General features: G+C 37.0%; 1 protein-coding gene and 1 pseudogene across 2 annotated transcripts in view; one reads left to right on the top strand and one right to left on the bottom strand.

Moving 5' to 3' along the window:
• Positions 1–210: 210 nt before the first annotated feature.
• On the bottom strand, positions 211–7387 carry LOC113074335 (pyruvate dehydrogenase (acetyl-transferring) kinase isozyme 2, mitochondrial-like; annotated as a pseudogene).
• A 2682-nt stretch (positions 7388–10069) lies between these two features.
• The window catches only part of LOC113074334 (TANK-binding kinase 1-binding protein 1-like), a 49911-nt gene continuing 35493 nt past the window's right edge, over positions 10070–24487 (top strand). For both annotated transcript variants that reach the window (XM_026247158.1, XM_026247157.1), the window contains exon 1: positions 10070–10230. The gene's annotated coding sequence lies outside the window, so the exon portion shown is untranslated. The remainder of the gene's footprint in view (positions 10231–24487) is intronic.

Below are 24487 nucleotides of genomic sequence, written 5' to 3'. Positions count from 1 at the left end.
AGTTATGTAATTTCTCCAAATCTGCTCTGAAGAAGAAACTCATCTACATCTTGAATTGCCTGAATGAGAGTACATTTTGCACTTAGATGGGTTAAAAAGATATCAGAAATTCTGAGTATGGGTCACCATACTTGGCCACATGTCTCTTCACTCACTCATTCAATCTTTAACTCATAAATGACTACACTGCAGTGTAAAATTTCTCAATTTTTTTTTTATTTAAATTCTATACACATAATTTGCTTAACATGAAAAAACTTACAAAAATAAAGTTTAGCTTTTGAAGGGAAACATGACAAAAAGCAAAATATAAATACACAAAATAATGGTCCTTACATGTAAGGTTGTATGGTGCAAGTTCAAAGCAAATGGTTGGTTTAATACAGATCCAATACTGTTCTCAAATGGGACGGCGTAAAATTAGAAGCTCTGATTTCATGCTGTATAATATTCACAGAGAACTAGTGGCCAAAGGCCCACAAAACTGAAAAGGCCAACAGCTGAGCAAAGGTTGTTGAGTTCACAAACTAACGTCAGTCAATGAGGTAGCTAAAATATTTCCACATGTTTAAGAATAAACATGCACAAAACACTGTGCTTGAAATGCTCTGTGCATATAAGTTGTAAGTGTTTCAAGTTTAAATCAATGAGATTACTTGTACATTCTAACTGCTTCTTAACAAATTTACATCTATGATCCCCTTTTAGTGCCTTAAACTGTAGTATAAGGAAAATGCCAGAGAACAAATTGACATATTTGGCCACACATTAATAAGTCACAGTTATGGCCTCCAATGATCTCTTTCTCTTCTGGCCATTCTGATTAGGAATACTTCTACAGCAGCAATCAATGTCATGTTGTGTTCCTTGATTTCAGAATTACTAATATTAATTCTAGTAGACTTTAACATAAATGGTTTGATATCATTTAACATCATTGGTTGCATATTGTTTTTTATCACTCCTTCCTGGCCCTTAATCTCTGAATTCATGTATTCTTAAGTTTCTTGGCACAAGCCTGTTGTTATGTGCTGGTTCAACTAGTCTAGATGGCTCACTTCTCCACACTGGAACTTCCACTTGACAGTCTTCCAAAGGAAGAGCAGTTCAGTGCAGATTAACTTGGCACTTTGTCCCACTTCATACTGTATGAGTCAGTAAGGTTTGCAGGTAACACTGTAACAGAGCCTAGTTTCTCAAACCAACCAAAAGCTAATGAAACAGTCATGGTTCAGAGGAAAACTAATCACATGCGATATCTAAGGTATTGCTGAGAGACTATGTGGCTTCACAGTGAGTGGTGAGCTGGGGCTCGGCCATTTAGACACTATGGCCAACCGTGTTCACTCATGTCAGTCGGTCATAGAACTGTCCTGTATCCTTCCTGAAGCTGCTCCTTTTCACTTGGACAATCTGAACACGGCCAGATCCAGAGGTTCTCGACTGGGGACACACCAGTCATCTGCCCCCTGCGTGACTTCATAGTTCCGTCGAGCTGTCTTATTAAACACTGGGAGTCTCTCGACTGAGTCCGTGGATAAAGCCTGTGGAGAAAAACACATGATTTCATCTGTAAGAACACAATGCAAAGTATTATCTCATTTACAACAAGTTTCCAGCATTTTTAAACCGAAAAAAAAAAATGTGTTACAAAGACTTTCAAGGAATAAACCTTAGTCAGGGCGGAACCATGTTTAAAGGAGTTCTCCACTTTTTTAAAAAATAGGCTAATTACATGATTGTGGACCTTTATACAGCACATGCTATTGTAAAGATAGACTAAAATGACGAGACTTTTAGTCAACTAAAACTTGACTAACAAAAAAAGATATGTGAATGACTAAATATGACTAAAACTAACAAGGACTAAGACTAAGACTAAATAAAAAATAGGTGACGAAATTAACACTAGTTAAAATGTACCTTCAGGTGAATGACTGCATCAGTGCCATGGCCCTCCATAGAGTATAGCTGAAGATCACCCTGGAAGTACTTGGCATAGAGTCGAGAAATGGGCAACCCATAACCAAACCCAGCCTGTAGACAAAATGTGGCCAAATTTATAAAAAAAGGCAGTGTTACAAGTACCATTGAGATATTCCTATTATTAATATTTAGTTTTTTATTTATACATCTTCAGTTGTTATTTTACTTTTAGTTAAAGTTTCAGTAGTTTTACTGTGTTTTTGTAATTTTTATTAGTTATATACTGTACACACACACACACACACACACACACATATATATATATATATATATATATATATATATATATATATATATATATATATATATAGTGTTTGTATTTAATAAGCCAGTTTTAGTGCGTTATTTTAGTGCATCAAGATAAACAAAGTGAAAAGGATAAATTGTGCCTTTTTGTAAACTAGCTGAAATACGAGCTAGTTGCTGAAATACACAGCAACGTCATATAAATTCCTGCAAATGTCCCTCACACTTAAGGATATAATAATTATTTCAGTTAATGCTTACCGGTATTTTATTTCAAGTAACAAAAAAGTTATGATTTTAGTTTTAGTTAAATATAATAATCATTTAAAGTGGACACTTTAAAACGATGTACCTTGCAATCCTATTTGTATTTAACGTGTAATACAGTGAAGTCTCACCAGGGGAGCCCTATGCTTATCATCCATCTGGGGTTTTGGTGCCGTGGAGTACATGTAACTGAAGAGATTCTCCATCTTCCTGAAAGGTACTCCACCACCTCGGTCACTCATCTACAAAGGGATAGATGACATTGTTAGAACAAAAAAAAAAAGAGAAAAAAAATGAGTGAGTGAATTAGCACAAACAGAAAAAAAATTAGTTAACAGTGATGGGGCGAGATGCCAGACAGACAGACAGGCACTAGCCGTGACCCTGACCCTGATCATGTCTGGTTAGCATGTGCAGGACTCAAATCAGCATAGTCAAGGTGACCAAACAACAAGGTCAGTCTGCTTTCATGTACTATGTTATGCAACAGCATGTGTTTCACTGATGGGGAAATGACTGATGGCTCTAGTAACATCAGACTAGAATCACATGAACAACCATAAGGTAAAAAAAATTAGATTTAAATTATTACAATATAAATATTTTATTTATTAAATAATTTAAGAGCAATACATATGCATGGATACATCTCACCACAATATGTACATAATAATATTTTAGTATAGTTTCATAATTTAATAAATAATTAAGCTTATGTTAAGGATATTTTATTGCAATTAAACTCATTCCATCACTGCAACAAAATGAAAATCTCATTATTGTAATCTAAATATATATATATATATATATATATATATATATATATATATATATATATATATATATATATATATATATATATATATATATATATATTTATATATATATATATTTTTTTTTTATTATTATTATTAATTTTTACTTCTACATCATTAGTATGTAAGCATACATTAATTTATGCTAGTTTAAATAAAAAAATCAGTCGCATACTTGAATGGAAACAAGAATAATAATCAATCATTTAAAATAATTTGAAATTAAACCAAGAATATCAGAATTAAAAACACAAGAATGAAAATTCACTGGAACATTTTCTGAATTGTCATTAAAATGTCTAAATTTTTATTTTAGCACAACATCCTGTAATAATGCTTCTGTGAACAAATCATTCAAGTCTTTCAAATTAAAATCACCTTTATAGTGAGGTCCTCTCCTCCTATAGCCACCATAACTTGAATGGGTGGAAGATTACAGCCTTCATTATGGTTCTCAATGGTCGCCCTCATTGCATTCTGGGGAAAGAAGCATATAGTCATGACAACATCCAACTTGCCTTAAATAAACAGCATTGTTTCAGGACTGAAATATGAGATGGGCTACAGCTCACCTTGAACAGTTCAAATAGCATATGGTACAGATGGGAAGGCACGTACACTATGTTAATAGGCTGGTTCCTGTTATTAGCTGTAAATAGAAGAACAAAGTCACAGTGTAAATATTATCTATAGCTGCTAAAACATATTATCACTGCTCAAAGTGAACCAACAGATGGAATAAATTTAGTATCAGGTGTCTTACTCAGCCTATATCTTGTGACTATCTACGCTAGATATTCCTGTTCTTACTGTTAAGTTCTTGAAGCACCAGGTCAGGTGAGCTGAGGTAGTACTGATCACACCGCATCTTGGCACTTTCATATGCGTCTACATGAAAAAAAATAATGGCAATATTTTTAGAAACATGAAAGAGTGCATGTTTATTTGAGAAGCACATCTGCAACACACTCCCACTCTACATGTCTGTGGTATTATCAGATTGAAAGTAGATATATTTTGCATACTATACCTTTAACAACTTCTGCCACCTGACAATGAGGGTCTATGCTGCCAATGGTATTGGGGTGAACTGGATTTGTGGCACCATCAAATACAAGAGCTGAAAAATCAAGTAAAACAACATAAATACAAGCAACTTCAGAAACGGGAATTATTATTTGGTCTGAAAATGATGCCTACTGTGCTGGTTGATGAGCATTCTGATTGATATCCGACTCAAGTAGAAACGGTCCAGGAAATACTGAATATTCTGATTAGTGACTGGATCTTGACCAAATACTTCTTTATATTCAATCACACCCTGGGCCATGGTGGGTAAAACATCATTGTGCCTGTTTCGGATGTTTACCAGAGCATTCACAAACCTGTGTGCATATTCAAGAGTGTTAAAATGTGCAATAAACAATGAAGAACTGGGTCATATTTGACCCCAAAATCAAAAGGAAATGAATAAAAAGTATTTTTAACTAAGAAACAATTGCCATGAAAATAAATGTGAAATGTTTATTTATATATATATATATATATATATATATGTATATATATATATATATATATATATATATATATATATATATATATATATATATATATATATATATATATATATATATATATATAATATCTTGTTTTTCATTTGATGTTGAGGTCAATCGTAAAATGTGTGTTTTTTTTTTCTCTGACCCATTTCATTTCTACTTACTCTTCTAATATACTTTGGTCATCTGGACTTTTCTCCAAGTATTCCAAGATCTCCATCAAACTCTGTACATACCTTAGCAGACAAAACAAAAGTGGGATTGAATTTGCGTGAAGAAATGTAATAATATTAAAACAAATTAAACTCTATATGAGCACTGTATTCAGGGAGAAATATGTTTATCCAGTGTTTTCAGAACATTAACTCTTCTTGACACAGCAACGTCATATAAATTCCTGCAAATGTCCCTCACACTTTAAAATACGCTCTGATGTGAACTAAATGTGTGACTCTGGACCACAAAACCATTCTTTAAGTTGTTGGGATATTTTCAGCAATAATTAAAAAAAGATTGTATGGGTCAAAATGATTGATTTTTCTTTTATGCCAAAAATCATTAGGATATTGAGTAAAGATCATGTTCCATGAAGATATTTTGTAAATTTCCTACCATATATATATAAAAACTTAATTTTTGATTACTAATATGCATTGCCTAGAACTTCATTTGGACAACTTTAAAAGTGATTTTCTTGGTTATTTCTTAATTTGATTTTTTTCTTTTTTTGCATCTTCAGATTCCAAATTTTCAAATAGCTGTATCTTGTCCTATCATAATAGACCATACATCAATGGAAAGCTTATTTATTCATCTTTCAGATGGTGTCTAAATCTCAATTTCAAAACCAATTTGGTTTTGTGGTCCAGAGTCCCATGCATAAATATATACAAATTGCAAATCTGAGATTTTGGAAAAGATAAATGGTAAACATATTACCCCATTTCACAGAAGCATCTACAAGAACATTAACCTAATATAAAAAGTCTCATAGCACGCATATTAATTGAAGACTTTTTTTTTTGGCTATGTCTGAGTTTCCAAGCTTCCTCTCTTCCTAAAAAGCATCAACAAGCACGAGGTAGTGAAAGTAGCACAAATTTCACAGCAGAATCCCTCCTTGAAGAAGAAGTGTAGCTCCCACCCTGACGCTCACCAAATTCAGAGTTTGGCGAAGTCTCAAGTAGACCGTGGAGTTTACTTGTCATATTAAACATAAACACCACGTTTCTGGCCATCTAATTGCCTTATGAACAATATGTCATTTTTTTAACAAATCTGGTTAAAGTAAATCAGATTATAAATGCAGTAAAATGTTGTATAACTCACCAGCTTTGAACCATTTGTACAGAAGGAGTGGAAAGTAATCTTTTAGGAAGCAAGTTGATTTCTTTCATGATGTTGGACAGACGCACGGGCAGCTCTTGTCTCAGGAAACAAAAGACGTTTTCTCACATGCGTTGGTAGAACCTGGACAAAGGTAATGTAAGAAATAAATAAGGCACCATGGTAAACACATGTGTTCTAAATATTAATTAGTATATTTGTACGCGACTTGGACTAAAGTGTAAGCACATTGCTTATGAATAATGCAATTATTGTGCATAAACATCGCAGTGATTGCAAACATACCAACAGAGGTAAAATGATGCAACATTGCACCTATGAACAGTATGTTGGGAATTCCGAGTCAATTCTTTCGAATCGGTTCTTTCGAACAGTTCATTTAAAGAACCATTTTAGAAAACGGATTGAGCCATAAAGTAATTCGTTTTTGACGTGCTGTAAAAAGATCAAATACAACGTTTTATGTTCTCCATTTCTGCTGTTAACCCTTTTAAACAATTTGGTAGTTCTTGGTTTAATCCAAATTCTCTTAATATCAGCTCAGTTTTCAGGTTGAAAATATATAGTTCAGATGTATAGTTCAGTCAGAGTCATAAAGAAAGTCACTGAAAAGATCCGAATCAAAGAACAATTTGTTCCCGAATCGGACATGCTGTAGACACACACAGCTGGTAGAGCAGTACCAAATCATTTCTGCATCAAACAGATTTAAATAACACGCAATGCGGTTACATCGTCATTCACGCGATCATAAACGTACTATGGTGCAAAATAATAATATGAAGTCGCATTAATACAACCGTCTGTTCTGCATCTAACCACACACGACCACTTTCATGGGCAATGATAATAAACAGCGTTTAAATGAAGCTGTTCCTTATCAGTCTAGGAATGCATGCGATTTTATAAATGAACAAATAACACAGTAGAAAAAGCACTCACCAAAATCCAAAAACTGTTTCATAGAAAGTGGAGAAGGTGAAAATTTCGAGAAGTGTTCAATGTGTTGAGGCGCACTGGCCAAGGCAACATTCTTCATTATAAACCTGACGAGCTTCATTTCGATGACTGGGTCGAAACCGAGAGATATAGCCTATCAGGTGCAGAAATCCCGTTTTTTTAGTGTTTAATAATACATGTACTGCTATGTGGGCTATATGATGCAGTTGTTCTTCCAAGAACACTCAACAGCCAATCATAGCACGAGGTTCCTATTACTAACACAGATCCGTCCAATAGCATGTGGGGGCGGGGCCCTATAAATATAAGGATTCAGTCAGGGTCATCATAAACACGTGCGCGTCATGACAGAGTAGGCCTGTTCCATCCAAAAATGTGATGATCATTATGAAAATCATTAAAGCCAAATGAATATCAGAATGGCAAGTATTGCATTAATAATAATGTAGGCTACCTATTAATTTGACCTCACTTTACAAAATCTCTAGTAATATTGAAAAATTTTGTTTAGTTGCTGCCTTCATCTTTAGGGTAAACAAGTGCAAAAGTTACAACTTGGTGTAATAAATTAATAACACTTTTGTTAAGTGATTTGAATTTGATGAAATGAACTTGATTCACATTAAATGAAGTTAAAATTAAGTTAAACTTAAAATAAATCTACGGGGGAAAGTTATCCTATATCAAATAATGAAAATATTTTTAAATGTGAAATTCAGTATAGCCTCGTTTGAACTTTATTTTACCCCACTGATCTTTTTCAGGACATGAGGACAAGTCCATGATGTGCATTATCTCCCTGTTTTTTAATGGTATATTTGTGGTTGAGGACATTATGTTCTATAAGGCTTACATGCCAAATCCATTCTTGCATAACAAGGAAGATCTCGATAAGAGACAATTCAGTCATGCATATTTCAGTCTCTCCTTCCAGCCAACAGTCAGCTGAATAAATAAGAGATGTGCTTATTTTATGGGTTTGTGTGCTTAGATGTCTATTTCTTTTAATGTGCATCTTTAAAAAATAATAAACTGAGATTAGACAGCATATTCCATATGCATTCAGTATAAATATGTGCAGTGCCTCTCATTAGATGATTTCTCACAATGGAGACCTAGATAATCAATTTGTAGCGACTCTTTCCATGATTAAATCATTACGAATAACGATTCCCATATGTTCATATATACAGCTCCACGATCGTGAGAAACTGCGCCACCTTGAGACCAGCTTTGTAATTTTCAACCTTTCACCGCCGTTAAAAGCGGACTTAATCTATTATTTTAGAGCATTAAGTTTGTGGTGTTTCTGTTTGGACACACACACACACACACACACACACACACACACACGTTTGTTTTTGTGAAAGGTGGGGACACCCCATATAGGCGTAATGGTTTTTATATTGTACAAACTGCATTCTGTGGCCCTACACCCTACTTTCTCAAAATAATAATAATAAATAAATAAATAAATAAATAAATAAATAAAACTCATTCTGTATGATTTCTAAATGTTTTGAAAAATGGGGACGTGGGTTATGTCCTCATAAGTCCACCTCTCCTTGTAATACCTGTGTCATACCCATGTCATTATACAGAGTTGTGTCCTGATATGTCACACACACACACACACACACACACACACACACACACACACACACACACACACACACACTTCTTTTTTAATGTTAAAACAATGACTGTTGAAACAAAAAGAAGTGTGTCAAATAAGTAGAATGTGAGAAGTGTTCATGAAGGCAAGAATACAAAACTGCCCCTGGGGTGGTAACCTTTAAAAGTACACTTTAGATACTAATATATGTACTATTAAACTACTTTGTTCCATTTGTGGGTAAATAAGGTACACAGATGTACCTTTTAGCTTTTGTACATTATGGTAACACCCCAGTGATGGCTTTGTACCTTTTGTACCCTTTGCCTGAGAATGCAGTACATACTTTGCTGAAGAGACATCAGATTTTAAAAGATGAAAATGTCTTCATATCACTCACCAGCAGAGAAGCAACATCACATATATGCATGTTGTTATACTGAATATGTGGCACAATCAATCAGCAAAGCTCATATATGTGTGATATTACTTTTTCTTTTGTTTTCTTTTCTTTTTTCTTTACTACATTTTTCAACAGTGTACTTGTAGGAATCAAGCTGATCCCGTACTAAACCATTTCTTTAATAATGCTTTTCTTTGTGTAAAAAGGTTCCAGCTTTGTGAATATAACTAGGTTTTATTTGATAATGATAATATTTTAAAAGGGAAAATAACAGGACTATATTCTATAATAATGATTATTAGTTTTACCCTTAAGAAACAAAAACATATAGCAGTATGCTGAAAAATATAATGCTAAATAATACAGTTATATAGTGCTTATAGATTTCAATATTCTGCACAATATACATAGTCCATATATAGCTATATAAAAAAATGTATTGCAATGAAAATAAAAACTGTACTACTTTTTTACATGTATAGCTGTATTGAAATATTATATTAATTGATTTATCTTTCATGAGTTAATGCATGTTTATATAAAGATGTAAACATATTCATACATTTTAATCTCACTTTATTGCATAAACATTTCATATATGAAAATATGTGTAATATATAACAAACATAAGTGTGTGTGTACTTATGATTATGTATTGCACTACATGTTTATGCATACACTGTAGGTTTTTACTGAATATAAAATCACTTAATATATTGATCGTTAATTTGTGTATAAATACATTTTGTTTGCATTTTGTCCAAAGAGCAAAGGAGTCTCTAGGACCGAAACAACCAGGAAATAAAGCCCATCTGAACAGGACATGAGTGTTATGTAGTGCTGTGTCGGTGATGTTATATTGAATCCTCGGCAGTGGCGCTCAAACTCTCTCTGATCCCTCACTGAGAGCATCTGAACCAACAACAGCAGCGAAGAGCAGCAGGCACCCGCTTCATACAATTACCCAGCACTTCTTGGGTGCCTGGTCCTTCACTGAAGACATGTCAGCAAAGGACGGACCTATGACACACCGTGAGTGCTCTTTCCTTTATTTTTGGTGGATAGCCTATGCGATTTGGTGTGTATAGTCGGAGTATTGCGGTGAGGGTTGCATCATTACGGGTTGTACAGTGGCGAACAGCGCACAGCCATGTTTTACAAAATGCTGTAAACGTCCGTGTAATTACTAGGCAGGGCGACGTGGGAAGCGTTGCATGTTCAGTATGTATTTACATATTTTCATATAGCTGTCTTTAACCTCTATTCGTTTGTGTAAATGCAATAAATATAGTCAGTTTTTGAAACAAAAGAAGACGCTTGCGGTTTGACACCAGCATTGCTCAGCCGCTGCAAGTAGATCATCAAATGAAGACGTTGCGCTGGAATGGATATGATCTTTACGAAACCGTACAGCTGATTAAGATTAAACGACCATGGAAATGATATTTAATAACTTGTTTCAGACGGTCAACGAGATTCATAATCTGATTCAATTATAGAATATAATAAATAACCAGTCTATAGGGAGAACGGTGGATTATGTTTGTCCCGTACAACACTATAAATAACTTTTTCCTTACTGTGGAGCAGCAGTGCATGAAGGATGCTGTTCAAGATGACATTCCAACGCTCAGTTTTGTCATTAATCGAAGGAAGGGTTAAGCTTATGATACGCTACAATTTATATATGTCGGAAACGCTGGGAAAATAGAAAACTTTAGCCATGAAGGAATATATCATTAGAATCATCAGCAGGTTCGCTGTGTTGTGTAATGAGACGACAGTCCCTGCACAACCGCATTATAGTGAGCTGATGTGGCGAGTGATACTGTGATAAACGATGTAATTGTTTCAAAGCGTTGATTTGTTCAAGACTGACAGCCTTTAATTCTTAAAGGACTGTTGTTGAAAAGTGATGAAACACGGTTAAAAACATTTTTTTTAGTCATGTGTGGGTCGTGTGTAATGTGGTTTAGCAGACATTCATTTGTAATGATGTACTGGACAGCTCCAGGTGCTGAAACGCTTTTAAAGAGTACTCGCTCATAATTGGATAAGAAATGTAATATTTAGCTTTGCTAAACAGGAATGACATACTCAGAACTAATAGAGCTTAATTTTTTATACACACAACAGTTTATTCGTGTTTATTTACATTCATATTTAAATTTCAGTGTACCAAGAATGCTAAAATGCTCCAGTTAAAGACTAGAGGTTAAAACAATATTAATTGTGAAAGTTTTATATTTGAGAAAAACATAGTACATTTTTTTAATCTTGTAATATGTTTAGGGAGGGCATTCCTTGTGATTATTGGGTTATTTTAGTGATGTATTTACATATTAATATTAAATAATTTATTTAATGGCATATAAAGTTATAAACTGTAATGAAGTCACCAAAATCTTGTAATATCAGAAACATTATCACTGTATTTTGAAGTTCTGAAAACTAACTGTCAGTTTAACAAAAAAAAAAAAAAAAAAAATATATATATATATATATATATATATATATATATATATATATATATATATATATATATATATATATATATATATATATATAGTGTATCCTGTATGGAGTATGGTAATGTCTTAGCGTGGAGTGATGGTACAGTCAAAAGATGCTGTCTGATACATTTTTATTCTGCAAGTGTGTAATGATTTCTGTAATAATATATATATTTTTTATATAAGTTCTCTCTGATCTCTGCATTGGTCTGCTGAACTCATTTGCAATTTAACAAAACAAGACTATGCACACTGTGTTGATTATGCCACAAAACAAACTTTGTTTTTGAAAACATCGATTTCCACTCCTGACAGGCATTGTTTTCCCAGTTACATTGCATGTTGAAAAGTGATGACTACATGACATGTTTTAAAAAGTAATTGAAAGGAAATAGCTACTAAAGAAAGAATGAAAGAAGTGGTAAATAACAGTGGACTGCCCCATATCTTTTCATTTTTCCTCTTTCTGTTCTGACTTTTGACTTGATTATTGTGCACTTAATTAGCAGCACCACCTTTTTTCCTGGTAGGAGACTGTCTACAGGAGCTAATTTCAGGGTCTGACGTTGGTAGGTGAATCATGTTAGCCTCTCAGCTATTCCCAGTCACAAAGCACTTCTCACGTTGCACATTTTTGCAACATGTAATTATGATTTATGCTGTTTTGAACTGGCTTTTGTCAGAGCTGTAAAAAAAAAAAAAAAAAAAGATACACTGTTTTGTCCGCTATACTTTGCATTTCCTTTATTTTTTATCCACCCTTAAGAAAATAGCCATCTGTGGCAGGTCAGGAAGTGTGTAAGGTAAGGATCAGTTTGGTGGAGAAAAAGCAAAAGGCTGAAGAGGGTAATTTGTAAGTGGCAAGAGATTAGCCTTGCCACCCTTGTCTCCTCTAGAAAGACACTTAGACCTGACTGTGAAGTCCTTTACCTCCTCTTGTTTATACAAGTGGTGTAATTTAGTATTGAGCTAAATAACAACAAAAAGCTAGCCACATTTTGAGCTGCATGTTTTAGACAAGCTAGGAAATTTGTGGCTTTCATCTTGCATTAATTTTTAATCTTTGTAAGTCTGAATGTCTAAAAGTGCAGCTACAGTCCCATAGGAAGTTCTTGATTGTCTTCTGTTGTATTCCTTTGATAATAAAACAGCATCAGATTGAGTGCTAACCAGACACGACCATGACAAGCAACGAGTGATAATACATTTTGTCGTCTCTATAGAGTGGAACATACTATAAGTATAATTAACATTAATTAACAAAGTATAATTAATTTTTCCTGTAGAGATTAAAAATAATAATATAATAATTAAATAAATATCAATGCTAAAAACAGTTTAATATGTTTGTGGATATTGCTAAACTGCTTAATATCGTGTGGAAACCTTGATAAATGTTTTAGGATTCTTTGATAAACTTCAAAATAACTGAATTTATTTGAAATACATTATTTGTGTAACAAAACAACGATCTTAACTATGACTTTTGATCAATTCCGTGTGTCATTGCTGACTAAAAGTATTCATTTCTGTGTTAACCCAGATACTGTAGCTTAATCTATCTCTTAATCTGGAAAGCATCAGTTATGTACAAACATCTGATAGACTTCTCTAAGATCTCAGTTTTGCATGCATTCTAAATCATAAACATCTTAAAGACATTTTTAAATGCCTATTCGACATCTGATAGCAAAAATTCTAAAGATACAATAATATATATATAAATTGGTCAGCCCCTTTATATATATATATATATATATATATATATATATATATATATATATATATATATATATATATATATATATATATATATATATATATATATATATATATATGTATATATTTTTTTTTTTTTTCTTCTTTTTTTTTTTTGGGCAGACCAATTTTATTACATTATTTGTGGTGTTTTGTTGGAGTGGCCAGAGCTCAGGGCTCATTTGCCACAGTATGCTAGCTGTGACTCTTATTTATGAAATTTTCTTTAAAGCATCATGGTTAATGAAGGGGCTTCCACTGTTAAACATGATTATTTAAAACATAAGTTAAAATAATGCAAACTGCTGGCTTCAACTAAAGCAAATACAATTCTCAATCATCTGAAAGTTGAATAAATAGCTTCAGCTTTCCACTGATGTATGGTTTATTAGGATCTGACAATATTTGGCCGAGATACAACTATTTGAAAATCTGGCATCTGAGGGTACAAAAAAAAAAAGTCACAATTCTGAGAAAATTGCCTTAGAAGTAAATAAATAAATTCTTAGCAATGCATATTACTAATGAAAAATTATTTTTTAAATATATTTATTGTAGGAAATTTACAAAATATCTTCTTGGAACATGATCTTTACTTAATACGCTAATGATGTTTGGCATAAAAGAAAAACTGATAATTTTGACCCATACAATTTTTATTTTTTTGGCTATTGCTACAAATGTACCCCAGCGACTAAATACTGGTTTTGTGGTCCAGGGTTACATTTAGTATACACATAACCATGAATATGCAAATTAGTCCCCACCTACACCCAATCAGACCAGCTCGGACTATCTGCTCCTAACTGTAAGTTGACAGGATTGATTATATGTTTGTTGCAGTAGGAAGAGGGCTGTTTCATACCTCAGTTTTGAGACTGTTTTTGACACACTGGCATTTTAAGGAGAAAAGCTGTGAGGTTGTCTGATGAATTTGCACGAGGATTGTCTTAAAGCATATGAAAAACACCATACAGACACGTAAACAACATTAAAAACTTGATTTTTAACCACAGTGAGTCTTTAAAGAAATATCTTCTGATTGACTGTAAATGTGTCACATCTCATAGCAATTTTTGAGTGAAGTCTTGTGAGGAAAATAGCTTTGGACTTGCAGTAATTGAATTTATTTTTATTTCATGCTTCATTATTTTGTACTTCAAACAGGTTAATTAGTTGTTACCCACCTGAAAAAAAATAATGCATTTTGATTGAAGGGATCACTTATAATTATGTTTTGAACCAAAGGTGATTTCAAGTTGTATCAAATTAAAAGTGATTTCATTAAAAGTGGAGCGTTTCTCATTTAAGATCTTTCCCAGTGGTATTCAGTTCACTGAGCCATGAAAAATACAGAGCTAAGCACTTCAGCCTGCACACTTGTAATACACTTACCAAGCGCTTCAGCACCCTGTGGACAGATAATCATGATTCATGGCCAAACTGGTATGATTTCATTATTTTCTCCTGTTCTTTCATACCTCCCGTGCATAATTTAGGGAGACGTTTATGAAAGGTACTTCCAGCCTGGCAATTTTTTTGCTTGTGGGCCATAGCAACTCACAAGCAGCTCTCCATTAGGATGGAATATTAATGAACGCCCAGGCAGGTCATTTAGTCCGATATGAGAGCCAAAGAGATACGGCGAGATCAAAACATAGAATGAGTTGTGAGCCCAAGGTGATTTGTTGCTTTTTCTCCAACCTTCAGACTTTTGACAGATCTCACAAAGCTGTCAGAGAATTCAGTAGCTTCTTCCTGTTTTTTGTTCATGTTCCTTTTTTTATTATTATTATTTTAAACAGCCTGAGGTCCCTCAGTACAGAACAGATGGCAAAATGTTCCTTTTGATCTTCTTTTCAGGTTTCAAGAGTTTTTTGGCTGTTGCATGAATCACAGACATCCTCTGGTTGTTTAAAGACACAGTTTGTTTATAAGTGCAGAGCATTAATTGGCAATAAGTATTCAGATGCTTTTTATAGTTATCAGGGCTTCTCTTGCTATCTTGTCTATGATAGTCTGGCACTGTGTGATTCTAACCCAGTCCAGATTCATAAACAGTTTGTAAGTGACAAACTAAAAAGAAATGCCAAACTCAACCAAAATGTTAGAGTATTTCTAGCCAGTCGATATAACTGTTACTTACCTTATCAGATTGTTGTTGTTGAAAACATTTTTAACTATTGTTGTGTATTGAACATTGTTGTCAAAATAATCTAATTGAAAAAAAAGCCACCAAGGTAACATTATCTGATTAAATGTCTGATCATAAAATCTGATTATATGATTAAATGATTAAAACAAAGATGAGATTTTTTTTTTAAATAAATGCCAAGAATGACTTGTGACCCCTGCTGATCTGTAAAAGTACTGCAGTCAAATTTACCCCTTGAATGCATCTGTAATGATATGGGGAAAAAAAATATTTTGGCTAAAAGTTTCTCCCAATGTAGAAATTTAAGAGCAACTCTTAAAATTTAGCGCTAGTACATTTTTTTATCTAATTGTATTTCACAAAGCATTTTATTGCTAGAAGTAGCTCCTAAACCTAGGACAGATTACAAATCCTCCTGAAGACTTCTAAATCCATAAGAAAAACTCAGAAACAATCTGAAAAAATGGCTATTGTTTTTAATCTGTGGTGCAATTGAGTAAATATTGGAATATCACAAAGAGAATTACTATTTTTAAAATTAGGTAATAAGCAATAATAAATGTTTATTTCAATTGTTTATTTTCTGACTACATACAGTACTTACTGTACTTATTTGTGACCAAGCCAGAGAAAATGTATGCAGGGTAAGTAAAAAGCTGAACTGGCCCAGTCAGCCCTGCAGAAATAGTCTTCTGGTCAAGAGTTAGGCAGTTTTTTGTGCAGTTTGAATCCTTTTTGACAAAACTGATTGATTGTCGGATTGCCAAAGGCCCGGCTGCTTGGCAGCAAGCCGTTTCTTCTCATTTGTGAGTACTTGAACATATCAGAGTCTAACAGATGAGTGATTTTTCAAAGATGACATCTCCATCCTGCCCCCATCCATATGCTATTCCCGCAATTTGCATTCATCGCCGTGTCACGATAATGCTGTGTCCACACACTCTGAATGCAGGTCAATAGCAAGGTTACAGTCATCTGATTGAACCCTGACCAAATGTTCCTCCGCCATGCTGTTACTTTGTAGGCAGATATTTATCACGTAGGACCCATCAAAGGATATTCAGAGTACTTTAGAATGACCTCTGGATGTGGTTGGGTGGACAGACTGATGCCCTTTCACGAGTTCACATCTACGTATATTAATACCGTAAGTTTATGCGTATTTGGCGTGCTGTCCGGGTGGAGGGCTCCGAGCTCGGGATGTGGCCCGAACCCAGAGTACTCCCCCCGGTTGTGGTAAGAGTAGATGGATCTATAAGTGAGGAGAAATGGGGTGGAGGAGGGATGCTGAAAACGGTCAATGAACAGAGATAGGTTCTGCTGTCATTTATACCTTGTCATGAGTTGATTACTGATTGGTCTCCACTTGTGTTAATCAGGTTAATGAACTGCGACTGTTCCTCCCGAACTTTGTTATAAAACAGCATTTCACGAGTTCACATCTACGTATATTAATACCGTAAGTTTATGCGTATTTGGCGTGCTGTCCGGGTGGAGGGCTCCGAGCTCGGGATGTGGCCCGAACCCAGAGTACTCCCCCAAAAACAAGAGAGCAAAAGGACAGCCGCCGGACTACGAACCCCCCAAAACGCAGAGATTTGGCGGGCTGACGTTTTTAGAAGTATGGTCGTTGACCAGGAGATCTCGCAATGCCTCTGGCAGAAGTAGAGGAGCAGGCAGGTCCTGTTGGTTAATAGTTGAGGAAGAAGCGGTTACGATGTCGGGAAGACAAGCTCCACCGTCTGCCTGCGAGGTGTAATGATATATTGACTAGATGCGTAATGTGTCCTCTGGGAGGCTGAGGCTCGCTGGACAGATAGAGGAAACAAATTATATTCCTGCGTCCACTGGGAGACTGAGGCTCGCTGGACGGGTAGAGGAAATGAATAGGTATTTACTGCGTCCGCTGAGAGACTAGCGCTCGCTGGACAGACATGGGACACCAATAGATATTTCTGTGTCCGCTGGGAGACTAGTGCTCGCTGGACAGGCAGGGGAAACTAATAGATATTACTGCATCCGCTGGGAGACTGAGGCTCGCTGGACAGATATGGGAGACGAATTATGTCCCTGCGTCCGCTGGAAGACTGGGCTTGCTGGACGAAGAACAGGAAGAGATGGATGCATACTGCGTCCGCTGAGAGACTAGTGCTCGCTGGACAGGCAGAGGAAAAATAGGTATTTACGGTGTCCGCTGGGAGACTGATAGCCTGACTACGACAGACTTCCTACTTCCGCTCAATTTTATAACGCTTCTGTACTCAGTCTGATACAGCGTCAGAGCTTTCGGTTTGCCACCGGTCTGGAAACAGCCGGGCCAATCAACGAGCAGAGGGCGGGCTGAGAGCCGTGACGTAGATGCTAAGCACAGAGTTTTAAATTGTAGGTTAGAGAAATCGAAAACTGAAACGACCGCGGAAATGGGAAACGAGACACGGGATGCAATTCGCTTTGTTATGGAGAACATTCAACTCTTTTTCAAACTGAAGCCAGAACAAGAAGAGTGTTTAACAACAGATTTACAGTGGAAGTTCAATCATAGATTTGAGTTCGATGCATGATGTCTGTGCTTCGATGCGGCTGTACAGGCGCATGACATACGTCATAACTAAACGTATCTGATTGGCTTACGGGTAACCAATGATTTTAAACTTCAGACAAGTGCCCCCTAGCGAGAGAGAAAACACTTCTCTATTATGCCATTGCAGACTCTGCTACTTCACTTTGCTTCGTAGACAGAGTCTGGTATTACCAGGCTAGGAGACTGAGGCCCACTGGACAAACAGAGGAAAAATAGATGTTATTGAGTCCGCTGTGAGACTAGTGCTCGCGGACTGATAGAGACATGGGTATTTTCTGCGTCCGCTGGGAGACTGAGGCTAGCTGGACAGACAGAGGAAAGAAAAATAATAGTGAAAATAGATATTTACTGCGTCCGCTGAGAGATTTGTGCTCGCTGGACGGACAGTGGAAACAAATAAATATTTACTGCGTCCGCTGAGAGACTGGTGCTCGCTGGACGGACAGTGGAAACGAATAAATATTTGCTGCGTCCGCTGAGAGACTGGTGCTCGCTGGACGGGCAGTCGAAACGGATAATATTTACTGCGTCCGCTGAGAGACTGGTGCTCGCTGGACGGGCAGTGGAAACGGATCAATATTTACTGCGTCCGCTGAGAGACTGGTGCTCGCTGGACGGACAGTGGAAACAAATAAATATTTGCTGCGTCCGCTGAGAGACTGGTGCTCGCTGGACGGACAGTGGAAACGGATAAATATGTACTGCGTCCGCTGAGAGACTGGTGCTCGCTGGACGGGCAGTGGAAACGGATCAATATTTACTGCGTCCGCTGAGAGACTGGTGCTCGCTGGACGGACAGTGCAAACGAATAAATATTTACTGCGTCCGCTGAGAGACTGGTGCTCGCTGGACGGGCAGTGGAAACGAATAAATATTTGCTGCGTCCGCTGAGAGACTGGTGCTCGCTGGACGGACAGTGGAAACGAATAAATATTTACTGCGTCCGCTGAGAGACTGGTGCTCGCTGGACGGGCAGTGGAAACCAATAAATATTTGCTGCGTCCGCTGAGAGACTGTTGCTCGCTGGACGGACAGTGGAAACGAATAAATATTTGCTGCGTCCGCTGAGAGACTGGTGCTCGCTGGACGGGCAGTGGAAACGAATAAATATTTGCTGCGTCCGCTGAGAGACTGGTGCTCGCTGGACGGGCAGTGGAAACGAATAAATATTTGCTGCGTCCGCTGAGAGACTGGTGCTCGCTGGACGGGCAGTGGAAACGAATAAATATTTGCTGCGTCCGCTGAGAGACTGGAGCTCGCTGGACGGGCAGTGGAAACGAATAAATATTTGCTGCGTCCGCTGAGAGACTGGTGCTCGCTGGACGGGCAGTGGAAACGAATAAATATTTGCTGCGTCCGCTGAGAGACTGGTGCTCGCTGGACGGGCAGTGGAAACGAATAAATATTTGCTGCGTCCGCTGAGAGACTGGTGCTCGCTGGACGGGCAGTGAAAACGAATGAATATTTACTGCGTCCGCTGAGAGACTGGTGCTCGCTGGACGGACAGTGGAAACGGATAAATATTGACTGCGTCCGCTGAGAGACTGGTGCTCGCTGGACGGGCAGTGGAAACGAATAAATATTTACTGCGTCTGGTGACAAACTTGTGCTCGCTGGACATGCGGGGGAAAACAGAGCATATAATATATGTATAATATATATATTTATTTTATTTTATTTTTATTTATTTTTTTTTATTTATTTATTTTTTTTTTTTTTTTTTTTTTTTTTCAGCGCGTCCGCACCGCATCGAGTTGAAAATATCTCAACTTTTCAGAATGCCGCAGCGCAAGAATATCAGACCTGAACCAGGAAGTTGGTCACCAGATCACAGGGTAACCAGTTAAACTGCATGGAGACACCGGAGAGCGCCTAGATGTTTTCTCTGAGGTGCTCGCTCATCGCAGTTGTGCTGCCGTGGTACACCATATCGGTTTTGCAAAGGGAACAAAGAGCCATTTTATTTGTCCTCTGTTTAAAGTATTCTCATACTTTTAATAACAGTGGTCTCGGTTTGTGAAGAAAGTTGCATTCTATTATTCGCAGTATGCCATTATGCGAGATGTAAACAGTGTGACGCGTTCACGCATTTCACACGCGTCAATGTATTTTGTAGTCGACGTAAACGATGATGTCGACGCGTCGTTGCAGCACTAATTAGTGGTGGAAATTATGATTCTTTCTAGAGATTCGTTCATTTTCAGTTCATTCACCAAAATGATTCATTCAGATTCGTCCAGTGATGATTTCTTCGTTTTACGCAAAATGTGCCACCAGGCGGAAAAAAAAAAAAAGAGTGTATTATGTCTTAAGTCAACGAACGCGTTCACTTGTTACAAAAGCTGATCTGGCTTTATTAAAATGTGTGTGTAATCGCATTCAATATATAAAGTCTAATTGAGTTGTTCAGATGAACAAAGCACAAGGTTTCTTGCCTAATTAGCATTTTAATTGTTTGGTCAAACAGTTTGTATATTATAAATTCACATCCATAAATCGGGGATTAAACCTTTCTTTTACGGTCTATGGATTAAACGTGGAGTTGCTAAATATCAAAACGAGCGTATGTGCACAGTACTGTACCTATAACTGCGCTTTGCATTTTCGAGATTGACATGCTAAGTAGCAGACTAACCCTGTTTACTCTAATTTCGTTCACGAACAAGGTAAGCTATGTGCCAGTTCATTTTCATTCACGAACGACATGTATCCGTTCATTCAGTTCGTTCACGAATGACATGTGTGCCAGTTCAGTAATTTCACTCACGAACGATAAGATCTCTAGATCTAGTTCAGACTCATATGAAACTCGTTCATTGAAGGGCGTATTCGTTACTACATTCAACGAATCACATACTCTGTCACCTCATACTCGAAGGCTATCGGCTCGAGGTTGAGTAAGTCTTTGACAGGATGAAATGGTTGTTACCCGGTTCACTGAGCTGCGCATGCGCTGCTTATAGCGCCGCGCTGCTATGGAGGGAGAAACTTCATTGAACGAGAAATATGAGTCAGTGGATAACATGAGCGATTCGTTCACCTAAAAGATTCGTTCAGCTAAAAGATTTGTTCAAAAGAACGATTCGTTCATGGACGACACGTCACTAGTCCTAATGGATACATTTGGAACACTGGTTTCACGTTGTAGTATAGACTGTGGAAACAGAGGCTTCTGAAAACTATGAATGTCATTATACAATGAATATCATTATGTCTGTAAAACATACCAAGACATGATTATGGCAATAACATTAATTGCAGTTATGTGCTATTCACTTCCAAGCAATTCTAAAGATATTTACTTGCATGCTTTTCATATTACAGTCCTAGAAAGACAACAGAATTTTACTCACACTGCTGTCCTGCGGCAAAACGAGGGTAGTGATCACGCCAGTAGATGGTGAAATATGCCCCTAAATAAATTGGTCCTGCCAGAATAATTGAATGAAACTTGTCTGTAAAACCTCAGTGAGGTTTAAACGTGCACGGTAAGGCAGGTAATATCTTTGGACATTTCCGTGTGGATGATGACTACGTCATAGCCTCATTTAACAACTTTAAGCCTCCTTTCCACAGCACACGGCATTTGGAAACGATTGTCGCATACTGGTCGTGCAGCAACTGTTACCTTGACGTGTTCAACATGGTAAAATTAATAATCAGTGTTGGGCAGTAGCGTCGCTACAAGCAGCGAAGCTAGTTTGACTACATTTCTCAGTAGCTTGGTCGTAGCTTCGCTACTTTCTGAATCGAATAGCTTTTTAGTAGCGAAGCTACTTTTACCAAGTAGTGCGGTAGCTTCCACACAAGCTACATTTCGCAAGCATTTCTGAAGCTCAAACTCAAATCGGGAAATACAACTGCTAATATCGCTGATCCTGGATCAGTAGTGACGCTCTTGTTCGCGTTTAAGGTGGATAGCAACCAATCATCTTTATGATGCATTACCGCCACCTTCTGCTCCGGATGGTACCACTCCTTGGCCAGTCACGCAAAAAATTATTTGATGAAATTATGGCATAGGATGAGGTCGGAGAACAGTTAATCCCGAGGAGTGAGTCGCCGTGGCCGTACCTCGACAAGTACATGACACTGACCGAGATAACAGAGAGAAAATATGTTTTCAGATGCTGCTTGTAAAAATTAACAGGGTCCCCCTTACGATTATTGTGATATATTGTAATATATTATTTTCCTTTATATTTCTAATATTTATAATTTAAATACATTTAATAATAGTTAACAAGATATAGGTAATTCTGACCTCGCACCGATAGATCTGATTAGGATACATCACATCCGGTCGGGCGTTCGCCCACGGTCTAATCGTGGAAGTGTAAATATTTGTACGCATCCGAGACTCAATTTGGATCTGAAATTCCACATGCGTATGTGATCGAATCTCCACGCGGCTCCCGCACTACTTTCTAGCCGAAAACCTGTATTTAGCGTCTTCACCTGAAAATGTATTAATTTATGATGCACGGTCTGTGCCGCTAGAGGAGGCGGCCTCAAACTGCGCCTCGGCCGGAAAAGCCGCGGTGAAGGGCTGAGCCGCGGCGGGAAGTGAGAGAGGCCTGCTGCTGCTGCAGTAGGAACTGAGGAGCGGGCTGGTTGGGTGCCTGCTGGAGCTGCGATTCCAGCGCTCAAAGAGAGCCCGGTCTTGATCGGATCGAGCGTGGTGTCGAGCGAGGTAAGCTCGGCTTGCACGGTCTATTGGCCACGACGTGTGGCTTGGCGAGAAGAGCAACTGTCGCGATGACGTTTGATGGTGCTCAACTGCCGTGTTTAATGATCATGGGTGTCAGAAAAAGTAGCATTTCTGAAAAAATCCCCGGTATGGATCTCCTTGCTGGAAGGAAAATCGGGTCTGTGATGAGAAGACAGACAGCGCGAACCGGGATGCTGAAAACGGTCAATGAACAGAGATAGGTTCTGCTGTCATTTATACCTTGTCATGAGTTGATTACTGATTGGTCTCCACTTGTGTTAATCAGGTTAATGAACTGCGACTGTTCCTCCCGAACTTTGTTATAAAACAGCATTTGTATTCTCCCTTTCAAAACTCTGACATTCTTGTGGATATATCAACTCCTCCTCTCTTTCCATTTCATTCTCCTCGCTTTGTTATCTACTACCCATTTTGTCTTTCTCTGATAGTCCTTGTTTGTGCTCTGTTATTTTCCCTGCACATCGCCACTGTGTATTTCTGTTTATCTTACATAACTGGAATCAGAGGTGATGACCTTCACTCTTCTCCAGGTAGGTCTATCTCTGGGAATTGCTGGCCATAAACAAGCCAAAGGAACTGCTGTCTCCTGTTTGCTTCCTTATCTGAACCTGGCTCAGGATGGTTATGAAAGACATACAGTATCACAGATAAATACAAAATATTTATATGCAGGGGAAAAAAAAATACATATTTTCATAATCAGGGTTATCTAGACTATTAGATCTTAAGCCCTTTATAATTAGGCTGGTTTACATTCAAATGGCTGGCTGGTTTAAAGAGCTTAAAAAAATGATTAAACATTAATATACTATTGTGAAATACTATTACAATTTAAAATTGTATTGTTTTCTTTTTTAAATATATTGTAAAATATAACTGATTGCTGTGATGGCAAAGCTACATTTTCAGCAGCCATTATTCCTGTCTTCAATTTCACGTTCTTCCAGAAATCCTTCTAATATGCTGATTGGGTGTCCAATATTTATTATTATCAATGATAAAATAGTAAAAGTTTAATATGTCTGTGGATATTGCTAAACTGCTTAATATTTTGCCGAAACCTTGATAAATGTTGTAGGATTCTTTGATAGGCTTCAAAATAACTGCATTTATTTGAAATACATTATTTCTGTCACAAAACACCCATCTTTGCTATGACTTTTGGCAAATGGACAAAAAATGCGTTTTTCTACCATAAGTGCATATTAAATTCATCAGCTTTTTATTGTTTTACATCCAGAAACTTTCCAACAACAAAAACAAGGCTTTCTGAGAGTATTTTATACAAGTTGAGTAAATAAATGGTAGCTTGGAACAAGCACTAATACCATATAGAACATGAAAACATAAGAACTTCAAAAATACAAGTGTTACGATAGGCGGCTCCATGAAGTAAAGTGTGTATTTTCCCAGTCCATCCATGTTCACCTGTCTCAGTCCAACTCATGTCACATTTCATGGCATTGCAAAAAGCAGTTCCTTTCAGCTGTGATGCAGAGGTGCAAGTCACATTTGCTACACTTCGTGCGGATGACTCCCTTGCAGCCAGG

Source organism: Carassius auratus, unplaced genomic scaffold (genome assembly GCF_003368295.1).
Source record: "Carassius auratus strain Wakin unplaced genomic scaffold, ASM336829v1 scaf_tig00014308, whole genome shotgun sequence".
Classification (NCBI taxonomy): Eukaryota; Metazoa; Chordata; class Actinopteri; order Cypriniformes; family Cyprinidae; genus Carassius; species Carassius auratus.
The sequence above is the reverse complement of the archived record's forward strand: the minus strand, read 5'-3'. Positions and strand labels throughout refer to the sequence as shown.